This window comes from Amblyomma maculatum, chromosome 7 (genome assembly GCF_055883805.1).
Source record: "Amblyomma maculatum isolate TAMU_Amacu chromosome 7, ASM5588380v1, whole genome shotgun sequence".
In the NCBI taxonomy this organism is placed as follows: domain Eukaryota; kingdom Metazoa; phylum Arthropoda; class Arachnida; order Ixodida; family Ixodidae; genus Amblyomma; species Amblyomma maculatum.
Window position 1 is genome coordinate 82,195,626 of NC_139350.1, and position 20,526 is coordinate 82,216,151.

General features: G+C 45.9%; 1 pseudogene; it reads left to right on the forward strand.

Annotated features, from left to right (window-relative positions):
- The window catches only part of LOC146183754 (transmembrane channel-like protein 5), a 72,445-nt pseudogene that overhangs the window by 33,563 nt on the left and 18,356 nt on the right, over positions 1-20,526 (forward strand).

The following is a 20,526-nucleotide window of genomic DNA, read 5'->3' on the forward strand; positions in this document are numbered from 1 at the left end:
CTGACATTGATAATGGAGATGTGCTAATCGTGCCTTCTGATCGCCATCTGACCCGTGGAATCGCGCTACCACCAAGTCTTGTTCGGTTTGAGCATGGCACAGCGCTTGTCGCTGCTTCGAACACTTCCCCAGAGCCCATTGTGCTAAAGGGACATGTTTTCCTTGTGCCCTGGACATTCACCCGGTGTCCCTCACCACCCTTACTGCCCCCTCTTCCTCACCAGCAGCTTCTTCCGATGCTTCTCTCTGTGTTCTCTTTGGCACCATCAATCCTGACCTTCCTGCGACTCACCACCAAGCTTTGCAGGAATTACTTTGAAAGCACCAAGCCTCCTTTGATGTCACTTCTCCGACCTTGGGCCGAACGTCTTCTGCACAGCACCGCATTATTACAGAAGATACTTCTATTGTTAGCCGCCGCCCTTACCGTGTTTCCTTATCAGAACGTAAAATCATTGAAGATAATGTGAATGATATGTTCCGACGAGACATTATTCGGCCCTCAGCTAGCCCCTGGTCATCTCCAATCTTCTTGGCCAAAAAAAGATGGGTCCGTGCGTTTTTGCGTGGATTACCGCGCATTTAACAAAGTCACTCGCAAAGATGTTTACCCTATGCCACGAATTGACGACTCCCTCGACTGTCTTCAGGGCGCCGAATATTTCTCCACTTTGGATTTGCAGATTCCGATGCACGAAGCCGACAAAGAAAAAACCACATTCGCTAATCCAGATGAGCTTTACGAATTCAATGTCATGCCTTTTATACTTTGTAATGCCCCCGCTACGACTGAGCGCATGATTGACACTGTTGCTTGTGCTACCTGGACGACATAGTTATTTTCTCTGCGACGTTTTCTGATCATTTGTGCCGCCTTGATCAAGTATTAACGTGCCTGGCACCCACCGGTCTCCAGCTGAACACAAAAAATGTAATTTCGCCATGAAAGAAATCAAGATCCTGGGCCACCTCGTCAGCCGCGATGGCATTCGACCCGACCCTGACAAGCTTGCTGCAGTTTTGAAATTTGCACGCCCTCAGCGGACTAAGGATCTACGCAGTTTTCTTGGCCTATCTTCATACTTTCGCCGTTTCATTCGCAGTTTCGCTACTATTGCTGCACCGCTCGACCACCTCCTTACCGACCGTACTACTTTCAATTGGTTTGAAGAATGCGAAAAAGCTTTCCAAACCGTAAAGAATGCCCTCACTTCGGACCCTGTTCTCGCTCGCTTCGGCGACACTGCTGCCACCATTCTTCACACCGATGCCAGCAGCCTCAGTATCGTCGCCGTACTTCTGCAACGTGATACCGCTTCTCGGGAAAAGGTAATTGCGTTTGCCAGTCGAACTCTAACACCAGCGGAATGCAACTACACCATCACTGAGCAAGAGTGCCTCGCCGTCGTTTGGGCAGTTCAGAAATTCTGCCCCTACCTCTACGGCCGCCATTTCACGATCGTTACCGATCACCACACTCTGCGCTGGTTATCAACCCTCAAAAATTTGACTGGACACCTGGGCCGTTGGATTCTGCATTTGCAGGAATACCACTTTGATGTCATATTCAAATTTGGATGCAAGCATCGAGATGCCGATTCTCTTTCCCGCTGCCTGCTATCAGAATCACCACCTAGTGCTTCTTCGCGCCTTCCTGCGTGCACCCTCGACGTCCCAATGTCGTCCAGAGCTCCAAACATCCCCTGTGCTACTCCTGCCTCTGCTCCAGATCGCTACGCCATTATTTCACACCAGCGAGCAGATCCCTACTGTATTTCCCTAATCAACCTTCTCACCGGTGCTTCTCACCCTCCTACTGCTAGGATGCGCAGGCAACTCCAAAAGTTCAAACTTGACAACGGCGTGCTCTCCCGTTATATTTATTGCTCTGCAGGCACCCGTTGGGTCCCTGTTATTCCGAGAGCGCTTCGCACCCGTATCTTGGCGGCTTTCCACGATGATGCTACAGCCGGTCACTTAGGCTTTCATAAAACTTACCACCGCGTGAAAACCCGTTTCTTCTGGCCAGGCCTCGCCTCAAGTGTGGCAAAATACGTCGCCTCTTGTCTGCCATGTCAGCGCCGCGAACGGCCCACTTCTCCTCCTGCTGGCCTACTACAGCCACTACCTTGCCCTGCTACTCCTTTTGCCGTTGTTGGCATATACTTATACGGGCCACTCCCATTGTCCGCACGAGGTAATCGCTGGATCGTCACCGCCGTCGACCACCTAACACGCTACGCTGAGACCGCTGCCCTGCCTAATGCCTCAGCACATGAAGTCGCGACCTTCTTTTTGGAATCACTTGTACTGCGCCATGGGGCCCCTCAAGTGCTTCTCAGCGATCGTGGTCGGACATTTTTGTCGACGATTGTAGCCGAAGTTATTGAGGCCTCAACCACACATCACAAATTGACCTCCAGCTATCACCCGCAGACCAATGGGTTGACTGAGCGGTTCCACCGCACGCTTTCTGACATGTTGTCTATGTACATCGACCAGGACCACCGAAATTGGGACGTAATACTTCCTTTTGTTACGTTCGCCTACAATACGGCTGTACAGCGGACCACAGGTTACACCCCGTTTTTCCTCGTTTACGGCCGTTCTCCCGCTACCTTTCTTGACGCCTCTTTCCTTTCTACACATGCCAGTTCCTCATCCTCTCTTCCTGACCAGTTCCTTTCCTGAGTGGCCAAATCTCGCCGGCTTGCTCGCGTCAACACGGAAGCTAGCCAGGAAGACCGCAAGTGCTGCTATGATGCAACCCATCGCCAAGTTTTATTCCGTCCCGGCGACGAGGTGTTACTTTGGACCCCATTACGCACTCCTGGCCTTTGTGACAAGTTACCGCACCATTACATTGGTCCTTACACAGTTCTTGCAAAAACCTCCCCGGTCAACTATCGTGTCTCCCCTGTTTACCCTCCTCTGGACTATCGTTACCGTGGCACTGAAGTTGTCCATGTTTCACGTATGAAACCTTTTATTCGGCGCAATCCTGTGGACTAATTGCGGCCAGGCTGGCCACTTCAACTGCGCGGGCGAAATAGTGTGAGCACTGTGTGGCGCTTCATCTTCCACACGGCTGAACGTGCGGCTTCATCTTCATCCTGCTCCCTCTTGTAGATACCCATCGTCATCGCGGAGTGTGTTTGGCTGCAGTGGGCGACCAAGGCTTCAGATCAGCAATAAAGCCTGATTCCCCAAGTCCGATCTTCGCGTTACCTTACAATATATATATATCACATAAGTCACAGATACACTGCATAGACAGGCACATGCAGAAACATATTCCTACACATGTAGTAGTATACTTTTGAATTTTTATATATAGGTAGTATTCACAATGACGTCACAAGGTGATGGCAACAGCGTGGCTAATGCTGGCAACCCTTTTGGTTGCCTCGTCCGTCATGTCTACGGACCATTCCGGACACATTCCGGACCGAGCTGCATCGAGCTGTGTGAGCACTGTGTGTAAGCATCCGTGAGCTTCTTCGCATGTGACCTGCGCAAATATTCGAACTGCCCAACATGGCTCAGACAGGCCCGTCACATCTCAGTGGCTATGCACAAGGTTTGGACGCAGCAGCAACGACGAGATATGAAGCTAAGATAGCCATGTGCGGTTGCGTTGACCCATTTCTTCTGATGAATGATGAACTGTCTTTCGACATGCATCTGGTACTAAAGGTGGAAATGACGGATATTAAGGACTATCTGGTGCATGCTACTTGTTATGTGACATGTGAACAGCTGAAAGCAAAGAAGTCGCTGGACACACACAACTACCTCACCAGTGGATTTGTACAGCAGCCGCAACTTAAGAAGATCAGCGAAAGCGTCATTGTGCTGTTACGTTTCTGGGTGTTTCGATGAACGAAGAGCAAGCGGCCACACTGAAGCTTGTCAGGAATGCCTTTATTCCATCTCTGCAGCTGGGCAGGAAAAGGCAACGCAGCGCTCGGACGAGGCGCTTATAGTGCCCCCGATATCGGGGCTTATCATACGCGTCATCATGAACAAGACGGAACGATACGTTCTGCGTGAAAGAGGGCGTTATCAGCCGAAGAACGCAACAACTCCTCCCCCTTTTAGGATGGCATCAGGCACATTGAATAACTTTTCACTCCGCTGTTGTACACAGCCGTGAACTACCCGACATTTGCAAGTCAACCACAGTGAGGTCCTTGAATAACACCGCTGATCCATAAAACGGTCATGACGACCAGTTCAGCACAGGTGAAGCCCCGCGTCGGAGATTTGGTGTGGCGTAGTCCACAGATGAAAGGACAAGCACATCACCACTGCACATCACAACTGCACATCACCACAGCGCTCTGGCGGGTGGGTGTAGCACAACCATGAAAAGAAGCAAACGTCAGTGCCACGACCTCCGTGCCGTTGAAAAGGTGTAGACTGTACTGCCCAGGATTACAGCGTTGACCTGACGGTGCATGTCCCTTACAACCTTCGGTCGATGCTGCCGGTGACTCATGCATTCTTGAAAGAGGCTGATGGCTGAGTAGACGGGGAAGAAAACAACAACAACCAAGCCCCACAGAAGCCACCGAGGTGCCCGAAACCTCCATCCTGTTCACCAAAAGTGTCGTTTCTTTTCCACATTACATGCCCACAAGTCTTTCTAAAGGCAACCAGATTTTCACCTTCAAAAAATTACTATCGAAAACTTTCAAAAGAGTAGTGAGCATGAATGATTGCATGATGAGACTATTTACAATGATGCAGATGAGCGAAAGAAACAAGAACACAAGATGGCATACTTATTCGTGCGCCCGACTTAAGAAATCTGCGTTTACGTGAAGTTTACCTCTCTTATGCTTTACGACAAAAGCATACTCCTGGAGAGTTACAATCCACCGGAGCAATCTGCTGTTCTTTTGAGACAGTTGCTGTAGCCATATCAACGGTCGATGATTGGTAATGAGAATAAATTCAGTGCCCCAGAGGTAACAGCAAAGCTTTTCGACAGCCCACACCATGCAAGCATTCTTTCTCAATAGTACTGTAAGCTTGCTCCCTCGAAGTAAGCTTCCTGCTGGCAAACAAAATAGGATGTTCTTCCCCCTTTTGGTTTTCTTGGCTTAGCACCACGCCCATCCCTCTTTTGCTAGCGTCACACTGTACCAAGAAAGGCCTTGTGTAGTCTGGAGTAGCCAGCACAGGCTGAGTTATCAACGACAGCTTCAGGGACTCAAACGCTTTACGCTTACGATCGTCCCACACAATGTTATTGGGTTCTCTTTTTCTTGAGGGCATCTGTTAGTGGACTCACCTTTTTCGAGAACCGGGGAATATACTGGTGGTAGTAATTCACCAATCCGATGAAAGACATCCACCCCTTCTTCGTTTGTGACAAAGGAAACTCCTTGATAGCCTGAACTTTAAGTTGTTGTGGTCGTCTTACTCCTTGGCCGACTATATGACCCAGATATTCTACTTCATTACGGGCGAATTTACACTTCGCAGCCTTGACCGTTAAGCCTGCGTCTTGCAAGCGAGCGAAGACCTGCTGCAAATGTTGGAGGTGGTCCGCCCATGTGTCTGAAAAAATTGCTACATCGTCCAAGTAGGGCAATGAGAAATCCTCTGTTCCGGCTAGAACCGGATTCATTAGCCTTGAAAATGCATACGGAGCATTTTTTAGACCAAAACTTAGAACAAGTGGCTTGAAGACACCGAATGGAGTCATGAATGCGGCCAGGTTGCTTGCGCATTCAGTAAGTGGTACTTGCCAGTATCCCCTGACAAGATCGATGACCGATATGTACTTTGCCCTGCTTGCTTTCTCGATGCAGGCTTCAATGTTCGGGATTGGGTAGACCTTCGTTACCGTAATGGCATTTAACTTCCGGTAGTCCACACATGGATGTGGATCTTTGCCGGGAGTCTCTACTAAAATTATAGGAGACACATAATCATTTTCTCCCTTCTCGATTAGCTGCAGTTCAAGCATTTGATGTACAGCATCTTTCAAAAGTTTTTCTTGACGTGGGGAAAAGCGATATGATTTGCATTGAATTGGCGACTGACTAGTCGCTTCAATATCGCGCTAGACTAGGGTGGTCTTTCCAGCAATTGTAGAAAACAGATGTTGGTATTTTACGATTAGGGCAGTCAGATCCGCCAGCTGATCGCTACCAAGTTTCGTATCAGTAGTAGCCTCCAAAATTTTTTCGACAGTCAACATTCTGTCGGTTTTCCTCAAGTAAGGAATATGAGGTTGAACTTCCTCTGGTTGGTTTAGTGCGATGCTGATGACTTGCACTCTTTCCACGCAGGGCTTCATTAGGTTGCAGTGATATATGCGTACCTCTTTACGATGTTCAGGAAGTTTTACGACATAGTTTGTCTCAGATAGCTTTGCTGGATAGTCGCTGGTCCTTCCCATTGAACTTGCAATTTATTTGCCCTTGCAGATCGTAAGAGCAGCACTTTGTCTCCTTCCTTGTACACTCGGAGGCGACTGTTTTTGTCATAGTAAACCTTGCCTCGAGCTCAAGCCTTTTCAAGATTTGCTTCAACCAGCTCTCGAGGTTTATGCAGGCGGTTCAGTAGTGAGAGCACATACTCCGTTACCAAGGGGTTTTCTACTTGGCCTTCCCAGCCCTCAGACAGTGGTCACAAAGGGGAATGAAGGTTTTTTCCGTAGACCAATTCCGCAAGCGTAAAACCCGTGGACTCATGAGCGACGGTCCGCAGAGCGAAAAGCATAGCTGGCAAACCCAAGTCCCAATCTTTTTTCTTCTCGTAGCCTAAGGCCCTGAGGATACGTTTCATGACCGAATGCATTCTCCCCACACTATTACTTTGTGGGTGGTTTACCGAACTGTGCAAAGTTTTGATGCCACACCTTTGAAAAAAACTGCTTGTTAAAGCACTCGTGAAAACGCTACCAAGGTCACACTGAATCTCAGCTGGGAACCCGATCCAAGAGAAAATTGATAGAAGACTGTCTACCACCTCGACAGAAGTCTGATCTTTCATAGGCACGGCCTCGGGAAACTCGCTCCCAGGGCAGACCACAGTTAATAGATACCTATAACCTACTTGGTGGTAGGTAGGGGACCTACGACATCTATCACAAGCCTCCTGAATGGTTCAGTAATTATCGGCACTAAGGTAAGGGGAGCCTTTATTCGCTCGTTCGGCCTTCCCATCCTTTGACACGTGTCGCACGAATGAACAAACTCCTCCACGTCCTTGAAGCAACCAGGCCAATAGTACTCTGCCAAGAGCCTGCACTTCGTTTTCGTGATTCCTAAGTGCCCCGACCATCCTTCCTTATGAGCAAGTTCTAAGAGGTCCCATCTGTACTTGTTCGGCTTGTGACGTTGTCGCGCCATGTGAGTCGATTGATACAGACAGCTTTAGCTTTGTTTGGGGCAGCCAGAGACGTGCCAGACCCCGTTTTCGTTTTTAGCTAAGGCCGGCATAAGTACTACTAACACCTAGGAGCGGTGTAAATTATTGTGCAGTTTGTGCGCCCAGAGGCTTGAACAAGGCTGTGATTTTTTGAAGCCGCCTTTGGCTTTTAAGAGCGCATCACACATTTTCCTGGCAGTTTTGCCTGAAGTCGAATGCAATAACAGGGACGCCTACAGCAGCATTTGCGCAAATACCTTGCCATCTCGATTTCCTAATTTTATTGAATGTGGCCCGCATGATAGCAAATAGTGCTGAGCCTGAGCGTGTACTGCCGGAATTTACAGCGAGAGAGGAAGAAATGCTTTAATGAAAAATAATTTAGCCGGCATTTTGTTTGCATGCTGATCTACGTAGGAATCCTCGTCGCATTCGTACTAATGCGGAGCCTTGTACCTGTAAAAATGCAGTAACACCGAAAATAGACCGACTGCAATCTACCAATGGTGCAAACTTTAGCCATGTGCACACGGTGCCAGTTGTGCTCACAGCTGTCATTAAGCTTGTGCACGGCGTTTGTACAGCAGTAAAACTTTCATGTTAACCTTATCATTGACTGAGGTCTAGTAGAATGCCTTGCTGTCGGTGCATGCTTTGTTCAGTCAGTCATTTTTACAGATGTGGAGCATGCAGCATTCTTTTATGCCTTAATGTTCAAGCAATTTTAATGAACTATTTTATTACAGTTGCAGGTGAATCCCTCACAAGCAACATCACTGCAACCACTCGAGCCGTGGGTACTTATTGAAGACGACGGCATGTTTAAGACAGCACACTGTATGTGTATGGCTGGCCTTGGCGAGGCCTGCTCACACATTGGTGCACTTCTTTTCTACATTGAAGCAGTTGCAACTTATCGCGACAGTCAGGCCTGCACTGATAAAGAGAATAGTTGGCTGCCATCTTACATCAAGAACGTGCCTAGTGCCTCAATAGCAGATATAGACTTCTCATCAATGACGGCCAAAAAGCAAAGGTTAGGCAAGGAAAAGAAAGAATCAAAGAAAAAAACTGCCCTGGCAATTGAAGAGCCAACAAAAGATAAATGGGTCACGTTCATGAAAAGTGTGAAAGATGCTGGGACACAGTCCACAGTACGTTCAGTTAGTGAAGGCTACTGCGATGATTTTGTGCCCATTCAAGTCAAACATTCAATGGAACTCCTCAGCCACCCAGGAAAGAACAAGCCTGCCAAGGGGGAAGAAATACTTGAAGAGTGTGCAATGTTTGCACAGGCATTTACTGTGCAGCCAGAGGTAAGTGGTACATCCTTTGGTAGCAGCAGCACTAAATAAGGGGGGGGGGGGGGGTGTCTAAAGAGGCTGCAGCTCAGGGCCCCGTCTCTGAGGGTAGGAGGAGAGGACTCATTTATTCTAACCTTCTTCATATACGGAACCACAAATAACAACTTTATTAACAGTTATGAAGAAAGAAAATGAGAGCAAAGACGGGGCCTCGCCTAATCTGCTTTCGTTTAGCTTTTGGGAAGACCTTGTCGAGCTGCAAAAGCAGGAATTCTCCACTCTGGGAAGTCCTTTGTGAGGTGATCTGCACTTGCATAGTGATTGGAGAAGAGTTTTAAGTTTGCTGTGAACTTTTCTCCATCCTAAGGTGGTGGGCAACATTAGAAAGTGTAACAGGAACAGTAGATGCGATAAGGAGGAAAATATTTTTCCCCCTATGCCATATATCTTTCAAATAGTTCTATTACTCCTCCTTTTCTCCTGCTTTGGGAAAGGAAAATAGGCTGTGGCAGAGTGTCCTGGTCTAGGTCTTTCATTTTTATTACCTCGTTGTCTTAGCTATAATGGTTAAGGTTGAGTTCTGTATGCTGACAAACTAATGCATCACTCCTGCACCAATCAAAATGATCACGCCTTATTCTTTATTAGTTCGGTGTAGTTGAAATGGAGCATAGTCAGTATAATAAGTGAGGTAAAACCTGCTACGAATACTGTCCACTGTATTCTTGCCTTTGCTGTCCCTTTGTGCTACCCAGCGAGTCATTAGTAAGTTGCATACACATGAAACAACTGCTTGAGATGTGCCGTCTCAATGTACTTTTTAAAATTGCAAGTTTGCCAAGCTGTGCAGCAAGCCACCATCAGGCAGTCCTCTTCATCAGCATGGTTTGCTTTTCAGACAGGCAGAGTCACTGCCTCTACAGCCCATGCAGCCACTCGGACATCTTTGACACAGCCATCTCTCAGCTTGGTAAAAAGAATATGCTATCCTGAGAAAAACAACTTCACTTCTGCTGCCACCAACTGGGGACTTTCTAAAGAGGAAATGGCAAGACGATACTATATTGCTGCAGTGTCACACAAACATGACAATTTCATTTGCCACAATGCTGGCTTACAAATTTCAGCAAATCATCCATTACTGGCTGCTGCCAGTAATGGATGATTTGCTGAAATTTGAAAAAAAAAAAGTGACATTCTTTGCTGCATGCTTCCAGTTGATATTTCAGCAGCTTACGGTGCCAAAAATAAAGCGTGGTTGTGAGCTTGGAGGATTCCTTTCATGCAGGTCACCTGCACAATGAAATGAAATGAATCAGCCCCGATGGCCTGATTGCATGTACTTGTTGCGGAGAAGGCCTTCTTGAAATCAAGTGCCCTTATGTGGCAAAATGCATTCTAGACGTGACCAACCAGAGCAGTGGTTGCTTGCAATTGTTACCAAATGGCACGCCAGCACTGAAAAATGGGCACGCATACGACTGCCAAATTCAGGTGCAGCTGTTTATGTGCCAACGGGATTAATGCAACTTTGTCCTGTGGACTCCTTCAGAATCGCATATAGAGCAGATCCACATCAACACTCTGTTTTGTGCTAATGTTGTGCAAAAATGCAAGGATATTTATCAAGTCCTTCTTCCAGAGTTGCAGAGTGCAGTGGAAAGAACTGCTGTGGTAGATGGTTTCATTTCACATGTGCAGGTTTGAAGCGGACACCAAAGTCCAAAGCATGGTTTTGCAACAGTTCCAAGACTGAAAAAAAAAGTGACATTCTTTGCTGCATGCTTCCAGTTGATATTTCGGCAGCTTACGGTGCCAAAAATAAAGCGTGGTTGTGAGCTTGGAGGATTCCTTTCATGCAGGTCACCAGCACAAGTGCTGCATTCCACAATGGTTAAAACACTTGTCTTTGAAAACATATTTATTTCTTTAGTCGATGTTTCTATACACTTCGAAAACGAAAATCTTTCCTTTCTATCCCCACATGCACTTGATCCAAGTTAGCTTAGCTGTATCGCTCTGATGTAACTTGATGGCAGCTGTTGTCTGAATGGGAAAGGAAAAAGCCATTTGGTGTTTAAAAATCCATGTCAAATAAACAAAAGAGAATTCAATAGCATACCCAACAAATGTGCTACCAGGTTGCAAAAGCATCTAAGCACTTCTGCTGCTTAAGATACAAGCTTGCAAAGAGAGGCAAAAGAATGAGAATGAAAATGCTAATGTAAACAGTCCGAATTTCTTCCTCCGATCTATTCACGTTTTCATCATTAGTTGACATCGCCACTCCACTGAGAAGTCTGCTACGAGGCTCTATAGTTCCAGCTTGAGCTATTTGAAGGGGACAACCGACTTGCTCAAATCTGTAAGCGCTGCACACACAGCAACAATCTTGTCAAATGGTGCAACTCTCTCTCCACTTCAAATCATTAACAGCTCTATTGGCACAATGCCTTACAATATCCTGTACTTTCGTCACAGCGTGCCAATCACCCTTTCAATGTGAATGGGGACATTGGCCAGCACCCTAGTTCTCTCAACTTCCCATGCTGACAACTGTGGCTTCCCCCTGGTATATGCAGGCACCTCAAGGCGTGCAAACTGAATGCTTACAGCATCACTAATAGTGAAGCCTCGATCTGCTAACACAGTATCACCTGGCAAGAGGTTATCTAACATGCCACATGATTCAGTCAAATGCTTGTCACTTGTGCAGTCTCCCCATCTTGTCAAAATATGTGATTGCTCCTTGAGGTGCAATCCCAATCAGGTACTTTACAGCGTTGTGATGCTTGTACCTGGACCAGGTTTGCAACCTGGGCAAAACAGAGGAGGGCTGCTCAATGAAGACCTCAAAGCAGTCTATTACGACAGCAACCTTAGTACCAAACTCTTTCCTGAATGCCATTGGCATGCTGTGTTGAAGTATTTCACGTTCTGGCCATTGCACTAAATGATGCAGGCGTATATACATGACATTTAGCCACTTTTCAACAATCTGGGTGGCTGTGGCTTAGCTCACCTGGAAGAACAGAAAAGCTGATGTTGAAAGAGAAGACAGTGCTTACAATTGCTATAGATAAATTACTCATTCAAGTTTTTCAAGAACATGCAATTGGTGGTTTGGTGTTTTATGGGTTTTATGTCCCAAAGCGACTTCGGCTATGCGAGACTCCGCAGTGGATGTCTCTGGAAATTTGGACCACCTGGAAAGTAGTCGAGCACCCTAACCACTGTATCGTCATGGCAGGTTGTTACCATCAAACTGCGAAGTAGTTGCATTTCCGTGAACAAGTAATTGCATTCCACTTACATTAAATCTGTAGGCCAGGTCCTGCAGAGGTACTCCGAGGCATAGTCTCTTTAAAGTCAGAACCAGTCCCTGGAATTTTGTCAGCACATTTCTTTGGCCATGCGAGATGCTTTCTTCAATGATGCTGAAGATAGAAATCAGAAGGGCAAAGTTTAGAAGTCCAGTGTAAAATTGAACTCTGCCTTCATCTTGTTCTAATGCATCTTGACTAATCTGAAAGACACTGAGCTGCTTTTGTGCCTTCTGCAGTTGAGAGCGTAAAAATCTGTTGGCTTCTTCCAAGCCGTTAAAGTAATAACCTGTTGCTTCAGTCTGGGCTTCAGCATCTTGCACATCTGGAGTACTAAGAGGAATGTGATAATGAGGGTAGTGTGATATACATTTATACAGTTTACAGTTCATACCACACATGCATATGCATCAACGATGCTTTCATTAATTGTTTTTAGCAATTGACTGGCCTTTTGTCTATGATATGCATTTGTGCTGAGACGTGCATGTACTTTACACTTTCTCTAGCAACAGTTTGTGGCGTGAATTCATGAACATTGTGCTGGAGTACGAGCATGCTTAGAGATCTCTGCAACAGTTCAGTGATGATGTGTGTGGAAGTTGTGCTACATGTTGATTTTATGTGAGACGAGTGACACCCTATACATGTGTGATTTCCTCTAACTTTAACCACCCCAAACAATTCATTGCACTATGACAATAATCACCCTCCTTTCACACCCAAGCTCTCCTTTTACTTTTCCTTTACCTCTATAGCGGGGAGTAGCAGACTAGGGTCACCTTACTGCTGGCTGAACTCTTCACTTCTGTCATTAAATGGGAGAGGCCTTCGCCCTGTAGTGGGTATAGTCAGGCTTATGATGATGATGACGTACTGGAAACTGTTCGCGGCAGCATCAACATTAGATGTAGCTTTCCCAGCTTCCTGAGCTTTGTTGCCTGTTGAACCTGTGGTAATATAGAATGAGGTAATGTGCAACCTTGGTCCATTTACCTTGGCACTCGCAGGTAACTGTATGAAATGCTTACGTGAAACAGTGGTCACTTCCGCATCAACAAGTGGACTTGAAGCAGGAATTGTAGTTTCATTGCCAGTCAAGCCTGGAATGAAACGTGGCAATTTGATGTACATTCAACTTGAGATCCTCATGTTCCATAGGCATTTCTGATGTGTTTTGTTTCTGATAACCTTTTGCAAGGCTGCAGTATGCAACTCATGAATGCCATTATACTTGCCTGGAGTGCTGGTAGGGGGACCAGTAACTAGAGTGTGTGTGAGGCCTCTAAATCACATGTCTGACCAACATGGCTTCCTGCAGGTGCTGATAACGAGGGCTCTTCATCTGTGGTTAAAAGTATTCTCATTAGTGTGTCAATAATCAAGCACAAATATGAAGGGCTTAGTATTGTGATACGTACAGAGGCAGTGTATTGCATTTAAAGTGGCGATATTCACGGCAGAAACACATTAAACACTTGCCTAAATGACTGGTCAGTGTGGCATCAGCCACGCGTGGCTCAGTAGACAGAGCACTGCCTTGTGGCAGTGGCTCTGTTTATTCGTTGTCTGTGCCTAAAAGAAGTCAGGCCTCTGTAATGGAATGACCACTTCTACACTGCTTTAAGCAGTGTTTATGGAGTTGACTACTATAATAGATAAATACAGAAAGGTTTAGGCAAAAACCACTCTGCTAATCCAAACAGTGGAACTAGCTCTTGAAGAAAGTCTGCTGCTTCATATTTCACAGCTGCTGGAAAACAAGACAGTAACTAATCCATGGCACATCTAAGGTCATGCAACAACCAAACAATTATACAGAAAAGTTTAGTTTATGGTCACTATGCACACGACAGACCGAGTTTTGTTTGATTCCTTCCATGCAGTTTTGAAACATGAGGCATTGTGTAGGAGCATACCTCTTATCTGCGAGAGCTATCGGCTTTGTGTTATATCGCAGGAGAAGGCTCGGTGCCAAGTCTGGATTTGCTTCATCCATTAAGTAAGATGGCTTGCCTAGAAATCGGTAAGATCACAATTACAACCATGAACCGCAGATATGCTGTGCAACAACCTGAGGTCATTGATCGCCATTTTCCAACAATGTATCGCCCTCGATTTTAGTTGCAAAAGAAGCCCCCTTTCGCACAACTAGAAACGTTTCTGCCGGGCCATGCATGCTAATTTTAGCTATCATAAAATGACTACTTTTGGAGAGCCGACTCAAGGAAGTAAACAGAGGTATCCAAAAACGTATGGCGCCGCCCTGTATCAGAAAGAGCCGAGAGTCGTAAACTAGAGACATCCCTGTAAAGCCATACACACTAATTTTAACCAGCACAAAGACTGCTTTCGAAATGCCAACAGCAGACGGCAGTACGCAGAGGAGCACGCAACCATACGCCGTCGCAATAGGTGCTGACAGTGGAAAAATGTGCAAGAATTTTTCCTTCTTAAAACAGCCCAAATGTTAACAGGCACAAAATGTTAGTTTCCCTTTCATAGTTCGCATTCATAGTGGAGTTGGAGATACTTACCGGACAAAAAATGCTCGCTGCACACCTTGTAGTGCGTCGCTTTTACGTTGATATCGCTTTGGCGGAGGCATCTAAATTATTCTGCATGACGCGTCTGACAGCTCGAGCGTCCTGCTGCATTGCCCGCAAACGACATTGGACACTAAGGAAAAGCTCTCTTTTTCCCATTTTCTTCGCCGCCACCAGACCTTCGGTCCGACCTGTTGTTGCAACTGGACACAGCACAAATTACCATAATCACGACGAAAAATCGCCGCCGTAATGCAGAGAACAGGTCACTGCCGATGCTGCAGATGTCCAACGCAGCCGCCGAGTGGTTGTTTGGGCGGCGTTTTGGTTTAAGAAATGGCGGAACGGAAGCAACTGCTTCCCACGAGGCATTGCGATGCATCCGTGGATCACAGTACCGACCATTAGTGAATACTGCCTATACTCTAGTTATTAGACCTTAATGGTGGAGTCAGTGGCACTTGCCCATCTAGCATAGATATTTAATTTATTTCTATTGCGACGGATGGTGTGAGGGCTGAGTACAGTTCCTCAGGTCAGGCTACTGACATCTTCTATTACAAAATTAACACTTGTTCTTGGCTGTGTTTATACTGAGCATATATGTTGCACGGTAATGCACAGCCAAGAATGTCCAAATGGAACTGTTTATTAACCCAACTGGAACCAGCCAGAATGATATTCTATTTGAGTCTACTATTTAAAACCAGTTGGAAAAACATTTATTCAATAGAAAGTCCAGCCGGTCTGAGCAGTGGGAATGGCAATTCCAACTGGAATCAAATGGAACAAGTTGCACACCATTTGAATCCAACTGCAACCTGTTGGAAACCCAACTGTTTTTTTTTTCGACTGGGAAAGGTAAGATAATGAAGTCTAGTTCTCATGTATCACTGCCATCAGCTGTCTTTCGCGAACTATGGTGACCGATAATTTTCTTGTGGTGAGGACCGTGGAGACTCTACGTTGCACAGCCATTCACTTCCAGCCTGAGAGCACAGAGTTGAAAATTCATCATCGTCATGATTTCGAACCAAGCGGAAGGGAAGATGTTTCATTTCCAAAATTCAAATTTGTCAGCAGTGAACTCGTCTTCTGCCACTGAGTGAACATCAGCCTAACAACGGAGAGCTTTGACAAGTTGACTAAAAACAAAAGTTGGATGCAGTTGTCGCACTGTCCCCTTAAGACTCATTGAGTGATGTTCATGGGTGGAGTAATTTTCCTATGGACCCCCTTGTTCTTCTGAAGGCACCCTCGCATAGTTCTTGCTCTTTAGCTTTTCTGTTCATAAATACAACCTTTTGTCTGTTTGCAGTTTTTCTCATTGCTAGTCCTGCACAATGCGTCAACAGAAATTAAAAATGCTTCTACTCCACCATCCATGTCCCCCGCCCCAAAAATTTACTCCCCTCCCCCAAACACCTGCATAGGTCACACTTTCATGTTGCTAGTAGGTTTTGACATACTTCTATTCATACTTTTACACTGTTCTTGCTTCATTGTGTGTTTGTCCTTCTCTAGCAATCTAGCACCTTCTAAGCTTAACCATACCTTTACGTTTGTCCTTTGGTCTGTTTGTTTTAAATATCAGTCCGTGTGCCTTGCAGATAAGCTGCTGTTATACCTTACCTGCTCTCTCTCTCTCTCTCTCCCTTCGTCCCTGCTGTCCACCATGGTGCATCACCTAGCGCCAGGACCGGTGCTGGGAGAGCCAGCTGGGCCAGGAGTTGTACTGGCTGCTGGTGGTGGACACGGTCCTTGTGCTCCTGCTGACCACGGGTGTTGGGGAAGCGCTCCACTTGTTTGTCTACAAGCACATCACTCTGCGCATTGGACATTGTGTTGGACATTGCACACAACTCTGGACCTCATCTACATCGAGACACTCGTCTGGTAAGTGCCTCTGACCCTTTGCCCCGGTCATGTTGTTCTTGTTTATTGTCGACTGGCCTGCACTGCAAATCTGTTCTTATGCATATGTTACCGTACACGTTGCATGTCAAGTTTTGAAAAAACTTGTCATTGTGCCCCGGTCGTGTTGTGCTTGTTTATTGTTGACTGGCCTGTACTGCAAATCAGTTCTTATGCACATGTTACTGTACCCGTCGCATGTGTAGTTTTGAAGAAAACTTGTCATTTTTTTATGTTATATATATGAAGGGTGTTCTAGTTGAAAAAACTTTCCTGTTTAGAAAGTTTTGTGTAAAATTTTTAACAGAAGGAATCTGCAGAGTTTCAGGGAAATTTAGGAACCGAAATTGTCTCACTTGTTTTCAAATTCACAAAATGTTCATGCCGCTTCAGGGAAAAATTACCTGCAATAAGAAATTCATGTCTGAGGAAATCTTCGGTGATATATCATAGAAAAGTATGAGGATAAAGAAGCTCAAATTCATTCAAGTTAGGTTAAGTCATGTTTTGTTCAAGTCTTCTTCTTATTTAAACAAATACTTTTTTGTTTGTTTTTGAACTAATATTGCAATGCTGTTTCTGCTGTGAGTTCAACATTCAGGTTCTTACACAAATGCTGGTTTGAGAAAGCCAGTTAGTGTTGTAATGTAGGTGTTGTAAATTAACTGCAGAAACCAGCAGTATCATAGTATTATTTAGCATTTGTAGCATCATTCTTAGTGCTTTTCTATTGTAATTTTATTCACAGGGACAGTTATGTTTTTACCACCTTGAAAACTCTCAACAATGGCGTCAAATTGCAGTTTCCGAACAGTGTACTTTTCTGCAGAAAGAACTGGCATCTGGAACTGAACCGACATTTGGAAGCTTTTATTTAGTCATTATTGTTCACCTTTATGTACGTAAGTCGTGCTGATGCATTAATGAAGAGACTGGGAAAAGATTCACACCTGTGTTATGTGAAATGGTACCCAGAGACTAGGAACATGTTTGTTGGTAGTAGTGCTAAGAAAGCATAGAGTCACATGCAATACATGACATGCAATGCATCGAATGCGGTGTCAGAGGCTGATGTCTTGAACAAAGTGCTTGGTTAGCTCAGTCAACTGGCTAGAGCACTGAGGTTTGTGACTTCAGTGCAGATGTAGGTGGTGCCTGGACCGCAGTGTTGGGGTGTCACTAGATGAGGTGCTTCTTTGTGCTTGCAATGTGCAGGGCGGGCCTGTTCTGCTGCCTCTTGCTCCCCCTTGTGGCCTGTGTGAAGCTGGGGCTGACATTCTATGTGGAGCGGGTCAGCGTTCTGTGCACCCAGCCCTCAGTGCGCCCCTGGCGGGCGGTGCATACCCAAACACTCTTCCTGGCGCTCACCTTCCTCAGCTTTGGGTTGGCCACAGGCACCCTGGGATACGCCCTGCTCAGGTGGGTCACGTCTTGGTCTTATTGTTGTGCATCTACTTGATGGCTAGTGTGTTTATTGATGAGTGGACATTTACTTGTTGGTAAAGAAGCATGGAATCCTTTGGAATAGTCTCTACTTATGTGTGAAAAAAGCCCGACCGTGAAAGCTGATGTGAGAAAGCTGTGCAAGCATTCACATTTACCTTCAGTGATTTACACTGACGATTTTACCCTAATGATGGCTGGTTTTATTCTAAGAAATAGTCTAAAGCAGTGATAAGTGAATGCTTGAAGAAATGAAAGCTAGTGATACACTGTAGCTTGATTGAGGCAGCATCTAGCAGAAGCCCCACAGTACGACCTTCCTTGCTCCGCGTCCAAGAGTTGACTGGGTGCAACACCAACTTGAGCAATTTTTTTAATGGTGCACTGTGGCTAGATGGCTAGGTTATGATCGTGTTGACTACATTTGTTGCTATCGCAACTTTTCGCTTACCTATTTGTGGCTATAAGGTAAGGTAGCTGTGGATGAGTGGTGGGCAGTGGGTGCTTCCCTGTGACCGTTCCTAGTCCCGGTGGACACATGGGGCTCCATGCATCAAAATAAGTAGTTGATTTTGATTCAAATTCAAATTGGATGCTGTTTTCTTGGCTCGTTCATGATGGTGGTTGCTCCCTCGGACGAGTGGTACATAGCACCCGATAATAATCTTGAGGACCTGCGTGCACCACGGAATCCAAAACTATATGGCCATGCAGACTTGCCTGCTTCAGGACATTAGGGCTGCAGTGATGTGTAGAGGCAAGGTGCTGTTTTGCTTTTGATGCTTTGTGGCGTTGTTAGGATTTACCTTTAAATTTGTGCACCTGCTGTGGTGCCACCCACCCTGCGATCTTTGAAATGCCCGTTTCCTCGAGAGCGGAAAAAGAGAGAGACTGCCAAACAAAATTTCATTGTCATCATTGGCATTACCATTGTAATTATTGCGATCATCAACTGTCATGACCATCATCATCACTAAATGTCTTTAACCGTCACTGACTACCACTATTTTTTTTAAAGGCTAGACAGAACCCCTCTGATATCCCGCAGAATCTTGAAGAATCTCGTGGACACATCTCGCAGACAGATCTTGCCCATGCAATTTTCCCCAGAAGCTGAGTAAGGCTTTTCACCTTAAAACAAGTGTGGCAGCAGGACGAAGCAGGGGGATCCTTCTCTAAAAGCACCGCTGGCCAGCCACCTTGCCACCTCACCTCACTGGCTAGAATGCTGTCCACTGCCACCATGGGTCCACCGCTGCCAACCTTCGCCCTTCAGGAAAATTTTGTCATGTGTGTCAAGCCTGGGCTAGCGGTAAAAGTATTCTTGTAAAAGCATCAGGGTATAATCATCAATAGTAAATCTGCCTGGTTTTATTGGCCTTCTCACACTAAGTTTTGCAGCCATCCTGTAAATTATTTCTGTCTCATCAGTCTGAACTCCACCTCATTCAAATTTTAGTTCAAGAACCAGAAATAGTTTGAGTTGTTACAATTACAGAGTGCGCCAGATGCTAGGAGCTGCATTGGGGACTGGCATCCACAATAGCAGTTAATTCTTACGTACTTGGCCAAGGATGAACTAAGGGGCTCAATATAGTTTGCTGTTGGTTTTGAAGCAAGCAGTCATACATCTAGGTTTTGAGGAGCTACTAATGGTAGGGAACTGAGCTAAGCTGCTTTTTGTTCGCAATAGATTGTGTTGTAAGCACAGTGATCCGAGTAAACGCCAAAGAATGTAGCGAGAGGGAAAGAACATGTTTTCAACAGCGAATCTCTCCCACTCTTTTCTTTTGGCGGAGATGATGCAAAGACCGTCGATGAAATACAGTCGCCAACGGATTTTTCGGACTCCGAAAATTCGGACTTGCTGCATATTTCGGACATCTGCCAGGCACCGTCGGCTTCCCCATAGGACACTGTATATAGCAATGACTAATAATTCGGACAAATTGTGCATAGAAAGTTCAATATTTCGGACAAAAATTGGCACCTTCATTTCATTTCGCGACCACTTTCCGCCGTAATGGCACCATGCGGAGCTCAGCAGACACCCGCATGTCGCCATTTTGAATTCTGGTGGCTTGTTAGGAACCGCGGGTGGCTTGGATTGGATTGGTGTGACAGGCGTGCCAATCAGCGCGTGCGCCTTGCTGGCGCGGTCTGCGGGTCACGTATTGCTAAATTTCTCTACTATCATCATCATTGTGCGCTCGTTGACGTCATCGTTGAGCGGTGAGCTCGATGGCTCGGTCGCTCGGTCTCTTTGTTGTCTTTGTCCCCGCCAATGGTGATAGGCGCCACTTGTGTGTTGTGTCCTCGTCGACCGGGATATTCACGCCTTTCCGAGAATATTCGTGGTGTGTTTTTGATGCTATGGCTCCGCCTCGTGCCCCTCCGCCGAACATCGCAAAGAAGAAACGCGGAAATTACAGCACCATGACGCTGGAAAAGAAAGCTGCGATAATTGGACTCGTAGAGAAAAGACGGACGCAAGCAGATGTCATGAAACAGTTCCAGCTGTCCAAGCAAACAGTTTCCAACTACGTCCGAAACAAGAGTAAGATACTCTGTGCCTTAGAGATTTTGCACTTGAAGGACCAGAAAAAC